Source organism: Vombatus ursinus, unplaced genomic scaffold (genome assembly GCF_900497805.2).
Source record: "Vombatus ursinus unplaced genomic scaffold, bare-nosed wombat genome assembly UNPS02014830.1, whole genome shotgun sequence".
Taxonomy (NCBI): domain Eukaryota; kingdom Metazoa; phylum Chordata; class Mammalia; order Diprotodontia; family Vombatidae; genus Vombatus; species Vombatus ursinus.
This window is the reverse complement of record NW_020954608.1, coordinates 6,413,739-6,421,986: the sequence shown is the minus strand read 5'-3', so window position 1 is coordinate 6,421,986 and position 8,248 is coordinate 6,413,739. Positions and strand designations below refer to the sequence as shown.

General features: G+C 36.4%; 1 pseudogene; it reads right to left on the bottom strand.

The window, feature by feature from the left end:
• Nucleotides 1-7,653: 7,653 nt before the first annotated feature.
• LOC114025445 lies at nucleotides 7,654-8,236 on the bottom strand (annotated as a pseudogene).
• Between the last annotated feature and the right edge of the window lie 12 nt (nucleotides 8,237-8,248).

The following is an 8,248-nucleotide window of genomic DNA, read 5'->3' as shown; positions in this document are numbered from 1 at the left end:
GGGCTATAAAACCATTCATACTCTTTAACCTAGCAATACCATTACTAGGTCCACATCCCAAAAGAGATAAAAGACCAAAAAGGAAAAGGACAAAAATGTACGAAAATATTTATAGCAACTCTTTTCTTGTGGAAAAGACTTTGTAATAGAGGGGATGCCAATCAATTGGGGAATGGCTGAACAAGTTGTGTTTTGTGATTGGGACGGAATACTATTGTGCTATGGGAAATGAGCAGGATGCTCTCAGAAAAGCCTGGAGAGCTTGCATTAGGTGATGCAAAGTGAAATGTGTTGTGTATACAATAACAACAGTACTGTGGGCTGATAAGCTGTGAATGACTTAGCTATTCTCAGCAATGCAATGATCCAAGACAACTCTGAAGGACTTTGGTTGAAAAATTGCTATCCATCCTCAGAAAAAGATGTGATGGTGTCTGAATACAGATCAAAACATTTTTTTTGCTTTCTTTTTTTTTTTCTTTAGGTTTGTCCTCTCTTTGGTCTATGCTTTCTTTCTTTCACAGCATGACAATTATGGAAATGTTTTGCATGACTATACATGTATGACCTGTTTTGAATTACTTGCCTTCTCAATGATAGGGGGATGGAGAGGAAGGAATGGAGAGAATTTGAAATTCAAAGTTTTAAAAATGAAGGTTAAAATTGTTTTTGCATGTAACTGGGGATAAATAAAATGTTAAATAAAAATTTTAAACAGATAAAAATGTTTATAGCAGCTTTTTTAGTGGTGGCAATGAATTGGAAATTGAGAGGATGTCCATTAATTGGGGAGTGGCTAAACAAGTTGTGATATATGATTGTTATGAAATAGTATTTTGCTATAAGAAATGATGATTAAGATGCTCTAAGAAAAATTAAAAAAGCATGGAAAAACTTACATGAGCTGATGCAAAGTGAAATGAGCAAAACCAGGAGAACACTGTACACATTAATAACAATATTATATGATGATCTACAATGAATCACTCAGCTATTCTCAGCAACACAATAATCCAAGACAATTCTGTAGGACTTATGATGAAAGGTGCTATTTATCTCCAAAGAAATAACTGGTAGAGCCTGAATGTAGACCAAAGATGCTTTTTCTTTACTTTCTTTATATTTCTTGTTTTGTTTTGTTTTTCTTTGGCCTGTGTTTTCTTTGACAGAATAACTTACATGGAAATGTGTTCTGCATGCCAACACATGTATAACCTGTGTATTGCTTTCTCCATTGGGGTTAGGGTGGGGAGGGGGAGAAATAATTTGGAACTCAAAATCTGAAAAACAAAAGAATGTTAAAATTGTTTTTACATGTAATTGGGAAAATAAAGTATTAAATAAGAAAAAAAAATTAACAGGCTGCATGTATAGATTCAACCCTCTTCCCCACAAGTCAGAAACAAGATTTTACTCAATGCTTCTTTCCCATGCAAACTGAAAAACAGTTTGAGAACAAGCAAAAGAAGATAAAATCTTAATTGGTCATTGATAACTGCAATGCCACTAGTTCCATTGCACCCAAGCCAGCTTCGATGAGAACCCATTGTGTGTCCAATAGACACAAAACCATTTTTGCTACAAGTCCATGTTTTAGGAGAAACCCTTGATCTATAGATGTTAAGAATTTCTCTTTCTTCCTTTCTATTTGCTTAATTTGTATGTACTTCTGGACTCCTAGTTATTAAATATGATCCTAGTGACAGTTGGTGCTTATGCCTGTGGACAAAGGTACTTTGATGTTAACCTGGGGAAGGGAAAAAGAAGGGGAATGAACCCAAGGCAAGCTGAAACTTGAATGGGTTGATTGGGATGGTGTAACTTTATTACCAAGTTGGGTGATATGTGTGCACATGATATTGTTCTTCTGAGACTACTTGTCTAAGATAATTAAAAAAAAAAGCTGGTAGTGCAGGAGAGACAGCTGGTGGCTCAATGAAGCCTAACTTGGTCTAGATGCAGGAAGATCTAGCTTCAAATTCAGCCTCAAATACTAGCTATGTGACCTTGGATAAGTCACTTAATCTCTATTTGCCTTGGTTTCCTTAACTATAAAATGGGGGGGAGGGTATTAATAGTACCTTCCTCCCAGAGTTGCTATAAGGATAAATGGAGTAATATTTGTAAAGCATATAACACAGTGCACATAGATCCGACAGATATGCTTATTGTTTATTTTTTGCATCATCCACATGGGAAGGGAACAACTCCTTTACAATCACAGTCAAGTAGTCTCATTTGGTATGAATAACTGTTTGGTGGAAGATAAACACTGGGGCTGGGTAGATTTGGAAGGGCCTTGAATGCTATTGGATAAGGTAAATGGGCATCATTCTATAAATTCCATTCAACAAAATAAACACATAATGGATATAAGTTTATTTCTCTGTACCTCATACAAACTCCATCTCATATTTCAATGCCTTTGCAGTAGCTATCCCTGCCTCCGCTGTCCCATGCCTATAATGAGCTCCCTATTTATTGCTGCTTACTGTCTTTCTCTTTCTTTAAGATGTAGCTCAAACTCCAACTTCTCCAAAAAGTCTTCTCTGATCTTACCTAGTAGTAGTGCCTTACCTTCCAAATGACCTTGTATTTAATTTCTTTGTATATATTTGTATTTATTTTCTTTATATTTATGATTTATATATGTATATAATACACAAATTCATATATATTTATGTGTGTGTGTGTGTGTGTGTGTATGGATGTGGGCTTATTTGGAGGTATATTTGTATATTTACATACTTGATGTCACCCCCATGAGGATGTAAAATAAGATTTGTTTCACATTTTGTTCTTTTACCTCCCTCAACTAGTATACTTCTGGGCATAGTAGCTACTGGATAAAAACATGTTGATTTATTGAAGGACCTGTAAGCTTGGTGCTAGGCATATAAAAAAAAAAACAAAAATGGTAGATCTATGTTATACTAAGACGATGGTGTGTCAGATGTACAGAGATAAGTAAATACAAGGCAAGCTGATGAAATAAAAAGTTCTAAAAATTGAGAAAGTGGGGGCTTTGACTAGGAAGTGACCCTTGACTTAAATTTTCAAGGAAGCTATGAATTCTAAGAGACAGAGGTCAGCAGGACCTACATATAAGGCAGGAAAGAACAGCCCATGTAAAAGTACTACAGGGACTAAAAACAGGATATAATATTCAAGGAGCAGCCAAGAGAATAGCTAGGCTGCCATTAAAGATTCTTGAGTTGAGGGATGATGTCATTAAAGTGAAGTTGGTGTGGTTTGCAGAAGTGTTTAAAGTAAATAGAAGAGAGAGTCAGGGAGACTAGGATCTGTCTATAATATCCCATATATTAGTTAGGTTTTCAGGGCCCTGACTGGGTGAAGATAGAGGGAGTGAAGAAGAGAAAAGCACGCATCTAAGAGAAATGTTGAAGAAGACAAGACTTGGTCACAGATTGGATATAAAGGGGATGAAGGAAAAAGGAAGAGTTGAAGAGTGATAATTGTAACCCCAAACTTTCTAACCTGAGAGAAATGGTGGAACCTCTGACTGATATGGAACACTACAGAGAACAGAAAAGAAGGTTAGAGCTAAAAGTGGTTTTAAGAGATAATGTAGTCCAATCTCTTTGATTTATAGGTGAAGGAACTGAGGTCTAGAGAGTTGATGAGACCAACTAAAGTGTACAGTGCTTCAACTGTAGCATCCCTTATATTATGCCATACTTCCTCTCTTTGATATAATGTAAAAATGTAGAAGCAATAGGTCCAAAAAACCCCATAGGTTGTAAGCCTCACTGGCAAAGAGTAAAATAAGTGCTTTTCAATTGATGAATTTCCTTTAGTACAACCATTTCTTATTTCTAAGTACTGAGGTGTCCCCCTAAGATCCCCTAGGGGTCAGTCTACCATCGTCAACAAAGCATGTAAAATGGCACATTCCATCCAGGGAATGCTCCTTGGAGTGAATTATTGATAGTACTCAAGTGACTCTTGCTGTCTCTAACACTGCCTTTTTATCTTAAAGATAGTACAAAATTCCCAATTGTACAAGGGAATATTTTCTACCTACAGACATGAGCATATAGGTGAACTGTGTGGTTTCTTGTCTCTGGTTATTGGACATTGTTTAAGATTATGTTTGAAAAAATTCAAAATTCTTTTCACTAACCCTCCTCAGCCACAGTTACCTCTTTGTGTTTTGCTTATAGCAGAGAAGTCTTTGGGGATCAGTGTTTGCAAACTGAAAAGGTTAGTCCAACAAATTTATGTGCCTTTAAAAATTATACCTGAAAATATAGCCCGTACATTTTCTTTTTTTTAAAGAACAAGAGTTTTCAGAGGTTTCTATTGCAGAATTATATTTAATTGTGAAAAACAGGATATAATCTGTCTGATAAATTGTAGTGAATTTATGGAAAGGAATACTAAATTTGATTTAAGATGTACAGGTATGAAGAATGCAAAAGCAAATATGAGATTTTTAACATAAAGTCAAAAAGGAGGGAGGCAAAGTGAAGATGGCAGAGTAAAGGCATGGACTTGCCTGAGATCTCTTCCAAATTCCTCCAAATACCTTTAATAATGACCCTAAACAAATACTAGAGCAGCAGAATCCACAAAAAGACAGAGTGAAGCAATTTTCCAGCCCAACACAACTTGGTCAGAGGAATGGTCTCGTGCACCAGGATGAGAAAGGAGCGCAGTCCAGTGCAGGCTGCACCAGCTCAGATCAGGTCCCAACAAACAAGGAGCAGGCACTGGGGGACTGAATCAGTGGCAGCAGTGGCAGTTTCTAGACCTCTCAACCTATTCATGCCAAAGACAACTTAGAAGGTCACCAGGAAAGCTCTGTCACAAATGGCTGAAAGTGGAGCACACTCCAGGCAAGCCATGCCAGCAAAGCCCTGACCCCAGTAAACCAAGAGTAGGCCTTGGGAGCCACTGAATTAGCAGCAGTAGTGGCTGCTCCCAGAGCTCTCAGTCCACAGATGGTAAGGGATTGGAACAATTGGTCATACAGAGATTACAGGGGTCTCTTTGATAGCACTGAGGCAGGACACTTTTGCTTTGTTCATACTCAGATAGGCATCACAGTCCTGGGTGGCAATCCTTGGGAAAGGAGTAGCACTAGAACAATAGTTTGTGGCCACGGTGAATTGGGCACCCTCTTCACAGTTCCAGGCAAGACAAGAGTACCTGTGGTCACTCACAAACCACAGAACATAGGCCAAGAGAGAACTAAACACTTCTCCTTACATCCCTATTGTGCAGGTCCCTAGAAATATCAATTAAAATGGCTACAGAAAACCTGTGAATCTTGGGAAAGGGTACCCTCCACCCTGGAAGCAGAGGCCTACTTAATTTTTAAAATTTATTTATTTTTAGTTTTCAACATTCACTTCCATAAAATTTCAAGTTCCAATTTTTCTCCCCATTTCTCCCCTCCTTTCACCCCAAGATGCCACGCAGTTTGATACAGACTACCTATACATTCATATTAAACCTATGTTCACATTAGTCATGTTGTAAAGAAGAATTAGAACCAATGGAAGAAAACACAAGAAAGAATAAAAAAAAAAAGGGAGAGAGAGAGTGCAATTTGATCTGCATTTAGACTCCATAGTTCTTTTTCTGGATGTGGGCAGAATTTTCCATCATGAGTCCTTTGGAGTCGTCTTGGATCTTTGCATTGCTAAGAAGAGATAAGTCTATCAAACTTAGTCACTGCATATTGTAGCTGTTTCTGTGTACAATGTTCTCTTGGTTCTGCTTGCTTCACTCAGCATCAGTTCATTCAAGCCTTTCCAGGTTTTTCTGAAGTCTGCCTGTTCATAATTTCTTATAGCACAATAGTATTCCATTACATTCATATACCACAACTTGTTCTGCCAATACCCAACTGATGGGCATCTTCTCAATTTCCAGTTCTTTGCCACCACCTACAGAACTGCTACAAATATTTTTTTGTTCATGTAGGTCCTTTTCTCATTTCTATGATCTCTTTCGGATATAGACCTAGAAATAGTATTGTTGGGTCAAAGGCTACGCACATTTTTATATGCCTTTGGGCATAGTTCCAAATTAGGTCCCTACTTCAACAAAGAGTTAAAAGACAAGTAATAGACTAAGAAAATAAACAAACAATAACAACAATAACAAAAAAAACCTAATTCTGACCATAGAAATTTACTATGGTGACAAGGAAGATCAAAACACACTCAGAAGATGACAAAGTCAAAGCTCCTACAGCCAAAGCCTCCAAGAAAAATACAAATTGGTCTCAGGCCATGGAAAAACTCAAAAAGGATTTTGAAAATCAAGCAAGAGACATAGAAGAGAAATTGGGAAGAGACATGAGAGTGATGCAAGAAAATCATTAAGAATGAGTCAAGAGCTTAGTAAAGAAGACACAAAAAAAAAAATACTGAAGAAAATAATACTTTAGAAAACAGACTAAGCCAAATGGTAAAAGATGTATAAAAAGGCAATGAGGAGAAGAATGCCTTAAAAAGCAGAATTGGCCAAATGGGAAAAAAAGGAATAAAAATTCACTGAAGGAAAAAAAAAAACTCCTTAAAAAGTAGAATTGGCCAAGTGGAAAAGGAAGTCCAAAAGCTCACTGAAGAAAATAATTCCTTAAAAATTAAAAGGGAGCTAGTGGAAACTAATGACTTTATGAGAAATCAAGAAACAATAAAAGAAAACCAAAAGAAGGAAAAATATAAGGCAGTGTAAAATATTTCATTGGATAAACAATTGACCTGGAAAATAGATCCAGGAGGGATAATTTAAAAATTGTTGGACAACCTGAAAGTCATGATCAAAAAGAGCCTACAGAACATCTTTCAAGAAATTATCAAGGAAAACTGCCCTGATATTCTAAAATCAGAGGGTAAAACAAATTGAAAGAATCCAGTGATCTTCTCTTGAAAGAAATCCCAAAATGAAAATTGCCAAGAATTGTAGTCAAATTCCAGACCTCCCAGGTCAAGGAGGATATATTGCAAGCAGCCAGAAAGAAACAATTCAAGTATCATGGAGCCACAGTCAGGATAACACAAGATTTAACAATTTCTATATTAAGGAATCACAGGGTTTGGAATATGATATTCCAGAAGGCACAGACATTAGGATTACAACCAAGAATAACCTACCCAGCAAAACTGAGTATAATACTTCAGGGGAAAAAATGTGCATTCAATGAAATGCTTTCAAGCATTCTTGATGAAAAGACCAGAGCTGAATAGAATATTTGACTTTTAAATGCAAGCCTCACAATAAGTATAAACAGGTAAAAAGGAAAGGGAAATCATAAGGGACTTAAGGTTAAACCATATACATTCCTACATGGTAAGGTGATGCTTGTAAATCATAAGAACTTTTCCATTATTGGGGCAGTTAGAAGGAATATATATCAACAGAGGTCATAGGTGTGAGTTGAATAGGAAGGGATGATCTCTAAAAAAAATAAAATTAAGGGGTGAGAGAGTAATGTACTGGGAAAATGGAAAGGGAGAGGTAGAATGGGGGTAAATTATTTCACATAAAAGAGGCAAGAAAAAGCTTTTATTTATTTTTTAAAAGTTGCAATAAGTACAATTTTATTTGTATATTTGTTAAGTTTTAGTATCTTATTTTTACATAATTTTATTATTTTAGCTGTGCACTTGATTTATTTCAAATATCCTGGAATTGGAAGCCAGATTCAGGTAATTCAAATGCTTTTATGAGTATTTCATACTGTTTAGAACCAAACACAGTCTGCAGCATTATGGGAAAGACCATCTTTCTACAGACAAGTTGAGAGACTGTGATACAGTAGGTCCAAATATTTCCTCTCTGTGGTAGTGGAACTGAGTTGTACCTGGCTGCCAGAGCACCATTTATTGGCATAGCCAAAACAACAGAATAGAGACCCCTGATTATGAGACCAACCATTCCACTTCTTATAACAGTACAGGCTTCACAGCTTAGATCACCTGAACTAAAAGGTAAATTTACAACACTTTTGTAAGTTATGTAGGTTGACAAAAATGGGAGAATAGCCGTTGGTAAAGCTGATATTATGTGAGCATGTGTTACATTTAAGATGCTTTGGGGGAAAAATTGCTATTAGGTCACAAAAACCTGCATTTAGTCCAACTTATGCTGATCCATTTATAAGTAAATTCTAATCTGCTTCTGGAAGCTGTTTCACTTTTCTGGCTGTGGTTTCATTGATTCTTAATCTTCTTTCCATATTTTCTTGATTATTTTCCATCTTGAAGCATAA